A 16,586-nucleotide genomic window follows, 5' to 3' on the forward strand; every position below is an offset into this window, starting at 1 on the left:
AACTGACTGAAGATCACCTCGAAGATACAGAGAAAAGGAAAGTATTGTTGGGGTGGTGGTTCATAAGGCTGATATAAAATGTAAAATGGAGCACCGTGCATGCATCCACACCTAACATTATGATCATTCTTTTTTTTGTCCCATCAGACATCTTTGACACTGGTCTAGCCCCCAGTGCTCCAGATCCCTGCCAGGTCTAACAGTATCCTTCTAACCTCTTCCAGACTTCCTGTGATGTTGCTGGAACCAGTAGTGGATCTTAACAGTGTCCTGGGGGTTTGGCTATCTGTGCTTCCATCCAGTGTTTTTTATTTATTTTTATTTTATATGCCATACCCACATTTTGTTTATTCTGACTCCACCTTCACACTCTGTGGTTGTATGCTAGGGCAATTTCCTTCTTTAGACTGCACCTCCCTTTATGGAATGTTACCCACAAGTTCCCTTCCTCCGTACCCAACCTCTCTGCCAGTCCTTCAGTCATCCGAGCATCTAATCGAACCTGGGTCAGCTAGGCCATTGTTAGGGCTTTATTCCTCTATGCCACTAGGACAGCCAACTTTGCAATGATTCTTGATACTCTGCTGGGCAGGATAATCAGGCATCAGACATATGCTGCTGAAGCCTATCTGAGAAGTGTCAGGCTTAAACCTGGCACTGTCAAAGTGAAAAGGAGAAGACATTTTGCAAGTGGAAGTGGTCAGCCATTTGATAAAAGTGATCATTAAATGATGAGGTTCACAATTAGCTTAAGTTCACTCAATCCAACAAGGAACTGGCATTTCAGACATAAATGGTAGATTAGTATTTGCAACTATAAAATTATGGATTAAGGAATGATACATCTTTATGAGAAATCTTCCTTATAAATACACTTTACGTGATATCATGAAGCAACTCTTAGATGACAGCTAAGTTTTTTTCCATCAATCATTCTTTCCTTTTTCTGATTACTACTAGCATTCCACTTCCATTTCTTTGATTATCCCATAGCTTTCTAGGTAATTATTAGGCTAGCTGCCCTTGAAGGCTATTTTAGTCCTACCCAGTTTTTCGCAAAGGTAAGCATCAAACAAGGTAGCCTATGTCTATAAAGTAAACACATTAACCATTAAGCCAAACCTCGGTCCTTTACTTTGCTTAAGTGGCAGACAGGGCACCCCCCTTTCCCCATGTATCAATTAACCTTCATTCCCCCTCTCTTTATTAATCTTATTCAACCTAAGATTGGGTAGATAGTTTGGTCTTGCTTCCCCTCCATTTTTATTCTTCCACCAAACTTCCTCCCTTGTGTAACCCATTCTTCCCTACTTTCATCGTTAACTGAAATTGGAGCTCAGGATCTCACACAAAGTCTCTTTGCCTCTGTCTCCTCAAAACTTTAATTCTACTTACAGCAAGTGATCATCTCTGTGTCTAGCTGTCCGTCATACAATTCCCTTCTACTTCACCTTCCCACCCATCAACTTGGGGTCAAGTACAGTTAACCATACCTTAGCCAAAAGCCCCACTACTTCACCTTCCCACCCATCAACTTGGGGGCAAGTACAGTTAACCATACCTTAGCCAAAAGCCCCTCTACTTCACCTTCCCACCCATCAACTTGGGGGCAAGTACAGTTAACCATACCTTAGCCAAACGCCTCTCTACTTCACCTTCCCACCCATCAACTCTCTTATAACAGAGAATTCTCCTTCTAGGAACATCGCTCCTAATTTTCCATTAATTCAGTGAAATATTACTGATAAAGTCAAGCTTTGCAGTTATGCATTCCTTAAACCTACTCACCCTTGAATCCTCTCTCATTTCCATCCTATCATACTCTAGCAAACATTACAGTAGGAGGTGAGCTAAGCATCGACTTTCTTAGACCCTACACATACCAAGTCAATAACTTCATCTTAAACAACCTTTCACAACTAGTCATCTAACCCAATTATGAAAAAAAAAACAAAGATTTACTACTAGGTGTCTTCATCACTAACATACCCCAAAAATTAAAATTAATATCCTGCCTACCCAATGTCTTATGTCACTATCTCCCCATTCGTGCCTGTCTTCCAAAAATCCGGCATTTTCCTCTTTTCTCACAAAGCTTTTCCAGGCAATGAAGAATACTTACTGAACCCAATTTCAAAATGTCGCCTGCTCTTCCTTCTATCAAGCTGTCTGCCAGATACTGCTCTTGATATTGGCATTTCCTTACTTTTCCCTACCATTGAAAAAGCTTTCCCCATATCCAGCCAACAGTTAAAGGAGAATCCTGTCCATGTATAACCATGAAAATAAGTCAAATTAAAATCAAGGGACCAAGCCTGGCACAAATGAAAATCAGCCCTCCTTTGTACTGACTATGTCATTAAAAAAAAACAATAAGGTGGGAATTTAAATTATGCATACATGAAACACACTTGCTTTACTTTAGAAATAGGCAAATAATAACCTCCTGCAAGCCTAGAGCTTTCTAGAAACTCATCAAAGATATATCATCCATTACCAGCAGTGCTGACTTTAGTAAGATGTTTTCCTCCACTATGAATCCCAATGTACTTGGAGAGATTGCTAGGATTACTCCCACTGCCTTGATTATTGACCCGGATGTCTTGGAATTGCATTCCACCCTAACTTCATCATTTTTCCCATCTTCTAGTTAATAAGTCTTCCCTCCTTCCTACTCCCCAAGTCAGTATTTTTTCTACTATGTCCTCTCCCATTCTTTAAAATTGTGATTCTTATGTAGACCATAGCTGTTTTTCTCTGTCAAAGTAATACAGACTATTAATTTGTGTTGTACCTTTTCAACTAATAATCATATGCTATACAACTCTTACTAATGTATTTCATTGTCCTTACTTCCATTCTTTCCATGTTGTGTCTGAAAAAAACTTTGGGGCAGACATATTTTCCTGAGTCTAGTAATGTCACTGTGGACTGCTCACTCTGACTCGTTTACTTCTCACCTTACTCTGTACTATGCTGCTAACATGGCCTGTCACTATGGCCTGATACTGCACATCACTTTTGTATAAGCAGTAGTGAATCTGCCATATATCAACCTCAGCCATTACTGGATGCACACTAGAAAAGGTGGACACTAAGTACTATTTTATTTTTATTTTACATTTGTTAACAGAGAAAGTCCAACTTGGAACATAGCCGATTTTCAGTGGAGGCCCAAGGAGAAACACTCCTGATGCATATCTTTAAAAGTGGGAGGAAACCGGAGCACCTGGAGGAAACCCACACGAATGCAGGAAGGACATGCAGACCCAACACAGAAGGCACTCCAGCCAAGAATCAAACCGGAGAACCTCTTGTTGTGAGGTGACAACATTATCACTGCATCACTGCACCATCTAAAGAGACACCACTGCCAAGTATTGAACCCAGGACCCTGTGCACTACAGTGAAAGCAATGCACCACTAGACCAAACCAGTTCTAATACTATACTATACTATACTATACTATACTATACTATACTATAATTTGACTTCATAATAATGATTATCCAATCTAAATGCCTGACTCTTCAACAGCATAGTGGTTTGTTTTTTATTTTAAAGTTAATGCATACAAAGCCTGTCTTCCTCCTTCTGGTCATCTGTTTCCTCAATATGGTCGACAAAATGCTAAAATACAAGAGAATGGTGGTTTGGAGAGCATCACATTATTTGTATTTTGCAGAAATGTCAATGCTTCACTCCCCCTGCTCTGCATGTTTGAGGTTGCCATTGTAAATTAATAAGAACAGTAGTTCCTGTCAGTGGTCAGCCCCTACAATGCTCTGTGATTCTTTTGGAACACAACTCAACATGTAATCCATAAAAACATGCAGCAAGGCAAATTGAAGTTAGAATATTCTATGCCAAAAATTCTGCTTTTAGTTTTTTTATTTATCTTATTTATGATTTGTTGACCAGGGTAGTCATTAATTAAAAGCCACTTATAAAAACACAAATAAATAAAGGAAAAAGTTAAAGTGAGGAAGGAATTACAGGAATTGAAGTAAGATAAGTTACTTTCAACATATATAGGATATGGTGGAGAGACAGATATGTTTCTCAGAGAATTCCCATTCTCTGGAACAGGGTCCCCATCCACGTGAATCAGAGTTCCCCCATAAGCTCCTTTAAGCACAATTTGGACCAATGGATGGGTAATCAGAAATTCACCCCTGGTTTGACTCCTTTCTCTGATGAACAGACAGTCAGTAAATCACCCCCTATAAGTCAAATACAACTAAATTTTGTGGGTCACATTTGGGCTGCACGGCCAGGCTCATAAGGGCCCATGTAGTCATTAGCCTAGTATACACCTGTGATTCTATGAACCTACATTAACTGAACAACAACAAAATATAAGAGGGGAGGAAAGTGTAAGGGAACAAGTATTAGTAGGGTACGATGAAGTAGAGATGCAATAGGCTGACAAGGGGAATTAGTGGATGTAGGGAAGAGCAGGCTTTATGCCAGTTTAGAGATTTAGTCATAGGATGGGTGACTACTTCAGCAAAGCATCACAGCAATAACATTTAGGTAGTACATCTGTATCCTCTTCTTAGCTGGTTTATTTCTCTATACATTCTATTTGCATCATGCATTACAGAGATCCAAGGAAAATGCCAATGATACTGTTGATAATGTAGGCCAAGAAATAAGCCAGGCACAAAATTACTTTTATAATAGGGGAGATAGCTTTTAGTATTTTTTGGTGTGTCCAGAAAAGTAATGCACTTTGTGTCTATCTGGGGTTTCCCAGACTGCACATTACTAACTCTTCAATCAATAAAACCTGAAGCTGATCCAGTAAAGAGTGCACAGAATAAACAGGCTGTGTGGTCTTTATCTGCTGTTAGAATCTGTTTCTTTGTTTATCAATAAAACAATGAGAAATATCATTAAAGACTGCAGTAGAGCTAAGCATCTGGAAATGTAAAGCCTGACATATAATGATGTAGATGAAATGTATGGCTGTAAGTCAGTGAACTCATTGCAAGAAGTGGAAAATAACTCCATTGTTTCAGTTATTCACCTGGGTAACCTGTAAAGTAACACACTTTACCCATTCTCTGAGCTTCCTAGGTGAAGTTATTAGTAAGCTGTTAGCAAGTGTTCCACATTTTGTACATTTGTTCCACATTATGAGAGGCAGTATTCCACATTTTGGAGACGGAAGGTTGAGAGGTATAAGATATTGATGTTATTAGAGAGACCAGTTGGCATAATGGTTAATGTCTTCACCTCCTGAGCACAAGGTTCAGTGTTTGTTATGACCTGTTGACTAATACCTGAAAAGGAGTCTGCATGGCACCCAACAGGGGAAGAGTTGTGCAGACCAGCTGTGGTGCGCAGTATCCTCAAGATAAAACAACACAGATCACAGATTGTGCTCTGTACAAGGGTTAGCCACTTGATGGTGTAAGAACTGGCTCTAGGTGATTTGGTTGTGTTGACTAATGTTACCAAATGGGCATGGGTATTTGCCAATGATAAGTGGATTGAGGACCCAGCATACTCTGACCTATGCCAGGGACTCATGCTAATGATGGGAGGGGTGTATGTGTCCTTACTGGCTAGTGTGTACCCACCATAAAGTCCAGCAGCACTGGTTCTATAGGTTACTAGTTGTCCACTATCCAATTACCTGGCTTGGGTTACCATGGATAGTCCTGCTGAGAGAAAGCTGGACATAAACCAATCAACCTGCTGAATATGAAGTAAGAATTTCTACACTCAGTGTAGGTTCACTGACATGACACAGATTGGAAGTGGATGACATGGTGGTAAGGACAAGGTTGGATGTTCTCTGCATCCAGGAGACAAGATGGAAGGACAGTGCAGCAAAGCCATTTGGCTTGGGGTCCAAAGAAGCTTCAGAAGACAGTGAGGGATGCCATCACAATTAGTGACATACTCATGGCAATAAGACTTCAGTGTAAAGATAGGGAATTACTCATAATCTTACCCAATGTTCCATAACAGGGCTGTAATAGTGAAGGGAAGAGTGCATTCCAGCAGCAGTTGCAGGACCTACTAGATAAAGCAGGACAACATGAGCTGGTGTTGATAATGAGTGAACTGAATGCAAATATTGGGACAGACAGAACAGGATATGAGGAGTGCCTGGGGCCACATGAGTAGGGCATCATTCTAGACTTCTGTTTGGCAAATGGCTTTATGTTGGGCAAAAAATATATATATATATAGATATTTTATTCAGCTGCTCTTACTGTAACTGTCTTAGTTGCTCTTTTGCGTGTTGTTATCTGTTCAGTCACTCTTAATCTGCACTTATTACTGCTTGTTAGTAGCCTTCTAATTTACTGCCTTCTGCACTTGTTTTTTAGTCATTTGTTAATTTAATTGCATTTATTTGAACTGTATTTGCCGTAGTGTTGCTACACACTCGGGTGTGCTAGCCTGCACTACAATTTGAATTGTGTTTCCTGCTGTTTTAGCTTCTTTTCTGTAACAAAAAAAAAATTCTAAGTTTGTTTCCTGCCTTTCCTGTAACTAGTCAAGTCCAGATACAGACTTGCTGTATCCAGGACTGTTGGTAAGCTTCTGAGCCCCCAAGCCTTTCTGTGTTGGAGGGAAGCCTTCTAGCTTATCAGTGGGAGTGGTAAGCACTAGGTAGCCTATCTACCATGGAAAGAGTGGGTTTTGGCCCTGAAATTGTAGTTCATTGGCCGTTTGGGCAGTTTTTCCATCTCTTTCTACTTTCTGGTTAAAAGCCCGTTTTGTGTTTGGTACCTGCCTTTCCTATAACTAGTGTAGTCCAGGTACAGATTTGCTGTATCCAGGACTGTTGGTAAGCTTCTGAGCCCCCCAAGCCCTTCTGTGTTGGAGAGAAGCCTTCTAGCTTATCAGTGGGAATGGTAAGCAGTAGGCAACCTATCTACCACAGGAGGAGTGGTTTCTGGCCAGGAAATTATAGTTTATTGGCCGTTTGGGAAGCTTTTCCATCTCTTTCAACCTTCTGATTTAAAAGTCTGTGTTTGCACTTGTTTCCTGCCTTTCCTGTTACTAGTCTAGTCCAGGTACAGATTAGCTGTATCCAGGACTCTTTGTAAGCTTCTGAGCCCCCCAAGCCTTTCCGTGTTGGAAGGAAGCTTTCTAGCTTATCAGTGGTTGAGGTAAGCATCAGGTAGCCTATCTACCACAAGAGGAGTGGTCCTTGGCCCAGACATTGTAGCTATTGGCTGTTTGATCAGTTTTTTTCCATCTCTGTCTACATTCTGGATTGAAAGCCACACTTGTGCCTGTTTCCCGCCTTTCCTATAACTAGCCTAGTCCAGTTACAGAGTTGCTGTATCCAGAATTGTTAGTATGTTTCTGAGCCCCCCAAGCCTTTCTGTGTTGGAGGGAAGCCTTCTAGCTTATCAGTGGGAGTGGTAAGCACTAGGTAGCCTATCCTCCATGAGAAGAGTGGGTTTTGGCCCAGAAATTGTAGTTTATTTGGCCGTTTGGGCAGTTTCCCATCTCTTTCAACTTGCTGGCTTAAAAGCCTACGTTTGTACTTTTTCCCAGCCTTTCCTGTAACTAGTCTAGTCCAGGTACAGATTTGCTGTATCCAGAACTCTTTGTAAGCTTCGGAGTCCCCCAAGCCTTTCTGTGTTGGAGGGAAGCCTTCTAGCTTATCAGTGGAAGTGGTAAGCATTAGGTAGTCTATCTACCACAAGAGGAGTGGTTCCTGGCCCAGAAATTGTAGCTATGTTTGAGCAGTTTTTTTTCCATCTCTTTCAAGGTTCTGGTTTAAAAGCCGGACTTGCACTTGTTTCCCACCTTTCCTATAACTACCCTAGTCAAGAGACAGAGTTGCTGTATCCAGGACTGTTGGTAAGCTTCTGAGCCCAGCAAGCCTTTCTGTTTTGGAAAAAAGCCTTCTAGATTATCAGTGGGAGTGGTAAGCACTAGGTAGCCTGTCTACCACGACAGGAAAGGTTCTTGGCCCAGAAATTGTAGTTTATTGACCATTTGGACAGTCTGTCTGTCTCTTTCAACTTTCTGGTTTAGAAGACCACATCTGTGCTTGTTTCCCATCTTTCCTGCAACTAACCTACTGGTAGCACTAGAAAGCCTTAAACTGATACAAGCCTTCTAGCTTATAAGAGATACTTTGGAGTGATTAAGTATCAGTTTTCTGTGCTTTCTTGCTGTACTTAACTGTTTTCCGCCTAAACGCAGATTTTCCAGCATTTATTGTGATTTAAAAGCTTGTTTTTTCACACATTGTACTTATTTGACTGCCTGCACTTTTAAAAAGTTGTTTTTTGTTTAAATAATTTTTTTAACTGTTGTAGGCTGCACACTAAAATGCAATAGCTTTTTCTGATTGTTTGTAGTCGTTTAAAGCTGTTTTAAGTGTATTTTTTGCTGTTTTTGCCTTATCTTTTCAAAATAAAATTCCTTGTTTCCCGCCTTTCTAAGCTAGTATAGTCCAGTTTTCAGGCTAGTGCTGAATTCAGGGCTGTGATACTAGTTTCTGAGTTGCCCATACCTTACTTGGATAGAAGGAAGTTTCTCTGTTCACCTGTGAGATAGGGGAGCTTTGAACAACCTATCTGTCCCTGGAGGAGTGGTTCCAGCCCAGAAGTTAGTAGTTTAGTGGCCATTTTGGATTAATTTCTATCTCTTTCATTTCTCTACTATAAAAACCATGTTTGCACAGTTTTGCACACCGGGCAGTGCCTGTTAGCTACAGTTAAATTATTCCCGGCTCCACTAAGTCTCCTCTTCAGTTTTTCCCCTTGAAACTAGTCTAATTCACAACCTAAGCACTCAAAAAGCATCTTACAGCCCAGCACTTGCTCAGACCTAATAGCAAGCACTAATATACCCTGACACTGATTGCCCAGCAGGGCAAGGCTCTTTATTCACCCCCCACCAACCAAGCGACTAAGCAGCTTACCCTACTATTCAGGCATGACTAAAGGGCAACTTCAGGTGCACTCTCCAGTCCCGCTGGTGAATCTGGGTATCCTGAGGCAATGTTACAACTGCCTCATGTACACAGACAACCCTCTCCTCCTACCACAAAACACTAACATATGCAACAGATGCAATTATACAGCCAAACTGGAAGCTAAGCTGTCACCACCCAAGACTGGAACAGACAGACAAGAGGAGGTTAACACTTGCACCACACCTCCAGCCACACACAGACCTACTAAAACAGCACTGGCAAAAAATACACATAAATACACAAAATCATATTCGGAGGCTCTAAATAAAAAACTGCAAAAGCATCAGAGACCTCCAAAGCAGACACCCAAACAACCTGCACTTCCAGTCACAAACCAGACAACACATAAAACACAAAATAAGTGTGCCACACAATCACAGCCCTTAAGGTGAAATAAGATACCTAACACACTAGTAATAGGTGATTCTATAGTCAGGCACACTGATATCCCACTCACTAGGCTGGACAAGCAGAAGGTTACTGTTAGCTGCCTGTCGGGAGCCAGAATCCGTTACATAACACAAGCACTCAGGTCACTCCAGAACAAGTACAAATATGACTCTGTCATTGTTCATGTTGGTGTGAATGACCTGAGATGTACCTCCCTGGACTGCATGAAAAGAGACATGGGAGAGCTCTCTGATCATGCAGCCCAGGCTGGTATGACCCTGACCCTGAGTGGCATCCTGCCCTCACCAAGAATGATACCACGGTATAAAGAAAGAAATGATCAATTTCAACAATTGGCCAAGCTTTTGGTGTCATTCAAAAGGGATCCATTGTCTATCAGCCTGGGACGACATGCTCGACAAGCTGCATTGCTTTGCAAGAGATGGCTTGCACCTGTTACCCCTAGGCTTTCGAATACTAGTCTAGGCTCTTGCTGCCCCCAAAGTGCCTTTTTTAGGCAAGGCTCAAAAGTCAAACCCACCTCCATAAATAGCACAATTAACAAAAAAACGAGGGTTATGCTACTCAACACCAGGAGTTTAAATCTCAAAATGCACGCACTTGAAGCACTCCTCAGTATGGAGAACGTCGACATCCGTGCAGTAAATGAAACCTGGTTCAAGGCTCCAAAAAGCACCCCAGCACTACTGGGCTACAACTCATACCACACATTTCGGCCACAGAACACAGACCGAAACATAAAAGGAGGGGGTGTATCCATATTCATCAAGGATACCTACACCTCCAGGTTAGTGACGCAGCATGATACGTCTGAGATCATCCATGTGCAACTAACATTGGCCAAATCTGCAATGCAAATTTTGGCCTGCTACAGATCACCCTCCATGACCCAGGACCACCACTCCACCTTTCTTGAGACACTGGAAAACATGAAGGTCCTACCAGTCACCCTGATATTGGGCAATTTCAATTACCCTACCATTCACTGGGAAAACTACTCAAGTACAAATTCCCAGGCCCAGCGCTTCCTGGAATTCAACTCAAATGCCCTGAATCAGCTGGTAAACTCCCCTACCAGAGGTGAAAACATATTGGACCTGGTCATCACCAACATGGGTGACAGATGTTCCACACTGGAGGTCAACACGTCACTGGTTAGATCAGACCATAAACTAATCACTCTGAATGTCCACACCCCACCACCACCCCCAACTAAGGAAACCACAGTAAAAAACTTTTCTAAAGCAAACTTCACCTTACTTAAGACAGAAGTGGTACATTTCACAACCCCCATGCTAAAGGATAATGCTGCCCAACTTGCAGAAACCTTTACAAATGCACTCTATGAACACCTACAAGGATGCATGGATCGTGCCATCCCTAGCAAAAGCAAGACTCACTCCTCTAAGAAAAGGAAACCAGTTTGGTGGACCCCTGCAATAAACAGGCTATACAATAGGAGGAAACTAGGTCAGAAAAAAAGCAAATCCCAAAAAGGAAAGACATCCCTGATCAGTATCAGTAAGAAACTAAGGACCCTCATGAAATCATCCAAGGCTAACTTCAAAAGAAAAATAGCCAAGGATTCAAAAGATAACCACAAAGCCTTCTTTAGCTATGTTAAGAATCTAAGGGGCAACTCGCATATATGCACTGAACTAGTGCAAAATAGCACAAAATAAACTGAACCTACTGATATTGCCAACATCCTGGCAGACAGATTCAGTGCAAACCTCACCCCCCTCTCACCTCCAAAAGGGCCCACAACAATACTGGAAAAGTGTAGTGTCCCAGAAATCATAGATGCACAGGTGAAAACAGCCCTTTCAAAAGCCAAAAACACAGCATCAATGGAACCAGATGGTGTCCCAGGTTGCGTCTTGCATGAACTACAGAATGAACTAACCCCCTACCTAAACATGCTGTTCATCCTCAGCCTCTCCACAGGCTACGTGCCCATAGAATGGCACACAGCAATGGTTATTCCTTTCCACAAAGGAGCGGCCACAACTGACCCTGGTAACTATCACCCCATAAGCCTGACTAGCCTGGTCTGCAAGGCTATGGAGCGCATCATCATGGAGCTCATTAACAAAGACATTGGGAATCTCCAAAAACTTGACCCCAACCCAGTTCAGCTTTGTTAAGGGCAGATCATGCCTATTAAACCTGGTTGACTTTGTCGAGACAGTCACCAAGGCCATAGACAAGGGAAAGGTGGTTCACACAGCCTACCTTGACCTCACTAAGGCTTTCGACACCATTCCCCACTCAGGTATTACAGAAAAACTCACCAGCCTGAACATAAATCCCTACGTCACGAGATGGGTTGCCAACTGGCTTATAGACAGAACTCAAAACGGTAAGAATAGTGGGCTCCAGGTCTAGCTCTAAACCTGTCACAAGTGGTGTCCCACAAGGCTCGGTCCTGGGACCCCTACTGTTTGGCATATACTTCTCAGAAGTACAGGCAAACACAGGAGGATGATGGCTAACCAAGTTCGCCGATGACTGCAAACTGGGAGCCATAACTGTCTCTCCAGTTGACACTGACATCCTCCAAAAGGGCCTTACTGAGATGGACACCTGGTGTCAAATTCATGGCCTCAAGCTAAATGCCAAAAAATGTATAGTCATCCCATTTGGGAAAAACAAAACACCCACGAATTACCACACAGGTGGCAACCCCCTTAATACAGAAGTGGTAATAAGAGATCTGGGGACCCAGGTAGATAGTAATCTCTCCTTTGACAATCATATTGCCAAAGTAGCTAGGAAATCCTTCTATCTGGCCCATCTAATTACTAAAGGTTTTGCATCTAGAAATAAAGAGGTTTTAGTGCCCCTCTACTCGTCACTCATTAGACCCATCATAGAGTACAATGCCCCATTTGGGATGTACCTCACAAGACACTTCCAACAGCTGGAAAGACCACAAAAATACCTCACCAAGAGGATTACTGGCTTCAAACATATGTCCTATGCAGCCCAACTGAAAAAACTCCAGCTGTACTCAGTGGCATATCGCTTACTCAGAGGTGATCTCTGTCTGACTTACAAAGCCATGTCCAACTCAGAATTGATGGGCATGCTCCACTTAAAGAAATCCAAGTCACTGCAAGCCACATGCTCTAGTGAGCTAAACCTCACCACAACAATAAATATAACATGCTGGAGGGATAGATTCTTGTCACAGAGACTCCCCATGCTTTGGAACAAAATTCCAAATTACATCAGGCAGAGCCCCTCACTAACACTCTTCAAGAGAAACCTTGACGAGTGGATGGGTAACAGAAAATACACTTCTGGGATCACTTCATTGGCTCTGCTTGACAGAGGATCAGTTAATTAATCAATGGGGTGGCGAAAGCCACCACACTCTGGCTAGGCTTATAAATGCCCTCTGGCAGATACCCTAGTACCTACCTATGAACCTAAAACATGGTTCAGTAAGAGAGAGACAGTTACAAGATCACATACAAGAGTGGCCAACATTCAACTCATGTAGACTTCCTCCTAGTAATGAAAGGGCACTGGTGTAGAAACAGTGATTGCAAAGTCATATCCAGTGAAAACCTGAGGGTAATGCTACTCAATGCTAGAAGTCTAAATCTCAAAATGCACTCACTCGAGGCACTTCTTTAAATGGAGAACATCGATATCTGTGCAGTGACTGAGACCTGGTTCAAGGTTCCAGAGAGCACCCATGCACTACCAGGCTATAACTCATACCACACATTTTGGCCATGTAACCTGGACCGAAACACCAAAGGCGGAGGTGTGCCAATATTCATTAAGGATATCCACACCTCCAGGCTAGTTGCTCACCATAATGCATCCGAGGTTATCCAAGTGCAACTAACTCTGGGCAAAACTGCAATCCAAACTGTAGCTTGCTACAGATCCCCCACCATGCCCCAGGATTCCCACTCCTCTTTTCTTGATGTACTGGAAAATATTAGGGTTCAACCAAACACCCTAATAATGGGCGACTTCAACTACCCCACCATTAACTGGGAAAACTACTCATGTACCAACTCCTTAGCTCAACGCTTTCTGAAATTCATAAACTCCAATGTCCTGGATCAACTTATCCACACCCCCACCAGGGGCAACAGTATCCTAAACCTAGTCATTACCAACATGAGTGACTGGTGTTCCACACCTGAAGTCAACTCCTCATTGGTCCGATCCAACCATAAGCTAATCACCCTTGATATCCACATGCTGCCCCCACCCCCCATTAAGGAAACCACTGTAAAAAATTTCTCCAAAGCCACCTTCATGCTTATTAAGACAGAAGTGGTGAACGTCATGACATCCATGCAGATGGACAATACAGTTACAACTCCTGAATCCTACACAAATGCACTCTATAAGCACTTACACGAGTGCATGGATCATGCTATCCCAAAAAGAACCAAGACGCTATCCTCCAAAAAAAAGGAAGCCAATCTGGTGGTCCCCTGCCATAAACAAACTGTACAACAAAAGGAAGAAACTGTTGCAAAAGAGAATAAAATCCCATGAGTGGAGGAGCTCCCTGGTCAGCCTCAGTAAGAAGCTGAGATCCCTTATAAGATCCTCCAAATCTAGCTATGAAAACAAAATCACCACTAATTCTAAGAACAACCACAAAGCATTCTATAGCTATGTCAAGAATTTCGATGGCAACACCCAGATCTGCTCTGAGTTACAGCACAATGGCACGAAAATTACAGAACCAACTGATATTGCCAACATCCTGGCAGATAGGTTCAGTGCTAACTTTACCCCCCACCCCCACCCCCTAAAGGGCTCATATCTATACAGGAAGAATGCAGAGTCCCTGTAATCACAACTACGCAGGTAAAAGCTGCACTCTCTAAAGCCAAAAGCACAGCATCCATGGGACCAGACAACATCCCAGGCTGCATTTTACACGAACTTCAGAACGAACTGGCTCCCCACTTAAGCGCCATGTTCAATAATAGCCTCGCATCAGGCTTTGTGCCCACTGAATGGCGCATAGCAACAGTTATCCCACTCCACAAAGGGGGAGCCACCACTGATCCCGGGAACTATCGACCTATTAGCCTGACGAACCTGGTCTGCAAGGCCATTGAACGTATCATCATGGAACTCATAAACAAAGACAATTGTAACCACTAAATTCTGGATCCCACCCAGCTCGGGTTTGTGAAAGGCAGATCATGCCTCCTGAACCTGATCGACTTCTTTGAGGCAGTTCCCAAAGACGTAGATTGAGGATAAGGTGGTTCACCCAGCCTATCTAGACCATGCCAAGGCTTTCAACACCATCGCCCTTCTGAAATAATAGCTAAACTCACTGAACTAGGTATAAATCCCTACAACACAAGATGGTTGCCAACTGGCTCACTGACAGAACCCACACTGTAAAAATTGCAGACTCCAAATCTGACCTCAAAGCAATGACAAGTAGAGTACCACAGGGTTCTGGCCTGGGACCTCTCCTGTTTGGTATCTACTTCTCTGAAGTACAGGCTAACACAGAAGGCCTGTGGCTAATGAAGTTCGCAGATGACTGCAAACTAGGAGCCATAGTCAAGTCCCCAAATGATGTGGACATCCTACAGAAGGGACTCGCTGAGACAGATGCCTGGTGTCAGAGCCATGGCCTCAAGCTCAATGCCAAAAAGTGCAGTGTCATCCCCTTTGGTAAAAACTCTTTACCCATGAACTACCACATAGGCAGCAATCTACTTAACACTGAATGTGTGATAAGAGATCTTGGGACCCAGGTGGACAGTAGTCTCTCCTTTGATAGTCACATTGCCATAGTAGTCAGGAAGTCCTTCTACGTGGCACACCTCATCATAAAAGGGTTCTCATTCAGGAAAAAATAGGTCATTTTTCCCCTGTACTCGACACCCATTCAACCCATTATAGAGTACAACGCCCCTTTTGGAATGTACCTCACAAGACATCTGCAGCAGCTGGAAAGGCCACAGAAGTACCTCACAAAGAGGATTTCTGGCCTCAAACAAATGCCCTACACTGACCGCCTCAAAAAACTCCAGCTTTACTCTGTAGCATATCACCTACTCCGAGATGATCTCTGCCAAATATACAAAGCTATATCAAACCCAGAGCTGTTGGACATGCTACACCTAAAGAAATCCCAATCCCTCCAAGCTACACATGCTAGGTACCTAAACCTTGTCACCACAATAAACAAGACATGCTGGAGGGATAGATTCCTGTCCCAGAGACTTCCCACACTCTGGAACAGGCTACCCATCTATGTCAAGCAAAGTTCTTCATTAGCACTCTTCAAGAAAAATCTTGATGAGTGGATGGGAAATAGGAAATACACCCCGGGGATCACTTCTTTGTCTCTGCTCGACAGTAGCACAGGAAAATAACTTTCTTGGGTGGTGTAAGCCAGGGGAACCTTGTTGGCTAGGCTTACGTAGGCACTTGAGCCGATAGCCTAGTACCTACCTATTAACCTATGAAACAGTTAGCCCACAGCACAAATAACTTGTTGCCACAATCAGCTGCAAGCAGTGGTCAGAGAAGGCTCTACAGTCAACAGAGACAAGGCTGGAGACCTGGAAGTTGACTGCAGAGAAAGCACAACAATTCAATAAATTACTCAGGGTTCTAGCACCTCAAGAATAAAAGGAAATAGGTGGAGTTGAAAAAGAATGGCAGTACCTCAAAACAGCATATCCGAGAACTCTAAGTGGCTGAGCTAGGTAAGGAAATAAGGTACAGAGGGAAAGATGGTGGTGGAATGCAGACGTCCAGGAAGTCAACAAAAGAAAGAAGGAGTGCAGGAAAAATTTGGAGATAGAAAAGACGTATCAGGCTAACAGTGGATACTGATTGCTTAAGAAAGAAGCTGAGAGGAGTTTTAATAGCAAAGAACAAGGCATCAGGGACACTTTACAAAATTCTGGAAAGTTACTGGGTAGGCTGCACAAAGAAACTCTATCAGGTAGCAAAGCAAAGACAGAACAAGAACATAGTCAGACACCCTTTGTTAAGGATGCCAGCAACATCCTGCTCCCCCAGCCCACAGGGCATCAAAGGCAGATGGAAGGAGTACTTATTGCAGCTTCTGAATGATGAAAGCCCCACAGAAGGTGTTCTGCCCCCAGACAGCCTACAATGAGAGAAGAGAAGTCCACCCTAGAAGAAGTAAGAACAGCAAAGGAAAATGAAGTTTGGGAAAGCAGCAGGC

The 16,586-nt window shown here is 42.9% G+C and overlaps 1 protein-coding gene across 5 annotated transcripts in view; it reads right to left on the reverse strand.

Annotated features, from left to right (window-relative positions):
* Positions 1–16,586, reverse strand: part of RBFOX3 (RNA binding fox-1 homolog 3) — a 3,506,422-nt gene that overhangs the window by 762,213 nt on the left and 2,727,623 nt on the right. The gene's annotated exons all lie outside the window — the stretch shown is intronic.

The sequence above is a fragment of the Protopterus annectens genome, chromosome 4.part0 (genome assembly GCF_019279795.1).
Source record: "Protopterus annectens isolate FY-2018-M chromosome 4.part0, PAN1.0, whole genome shotgun sequence".
Lineage (NCBI taxonomy): Eukaryota > Metazoa > Chordata > Ceratodontiformes > Protopteridae > Protopterus > Protopterus annectens.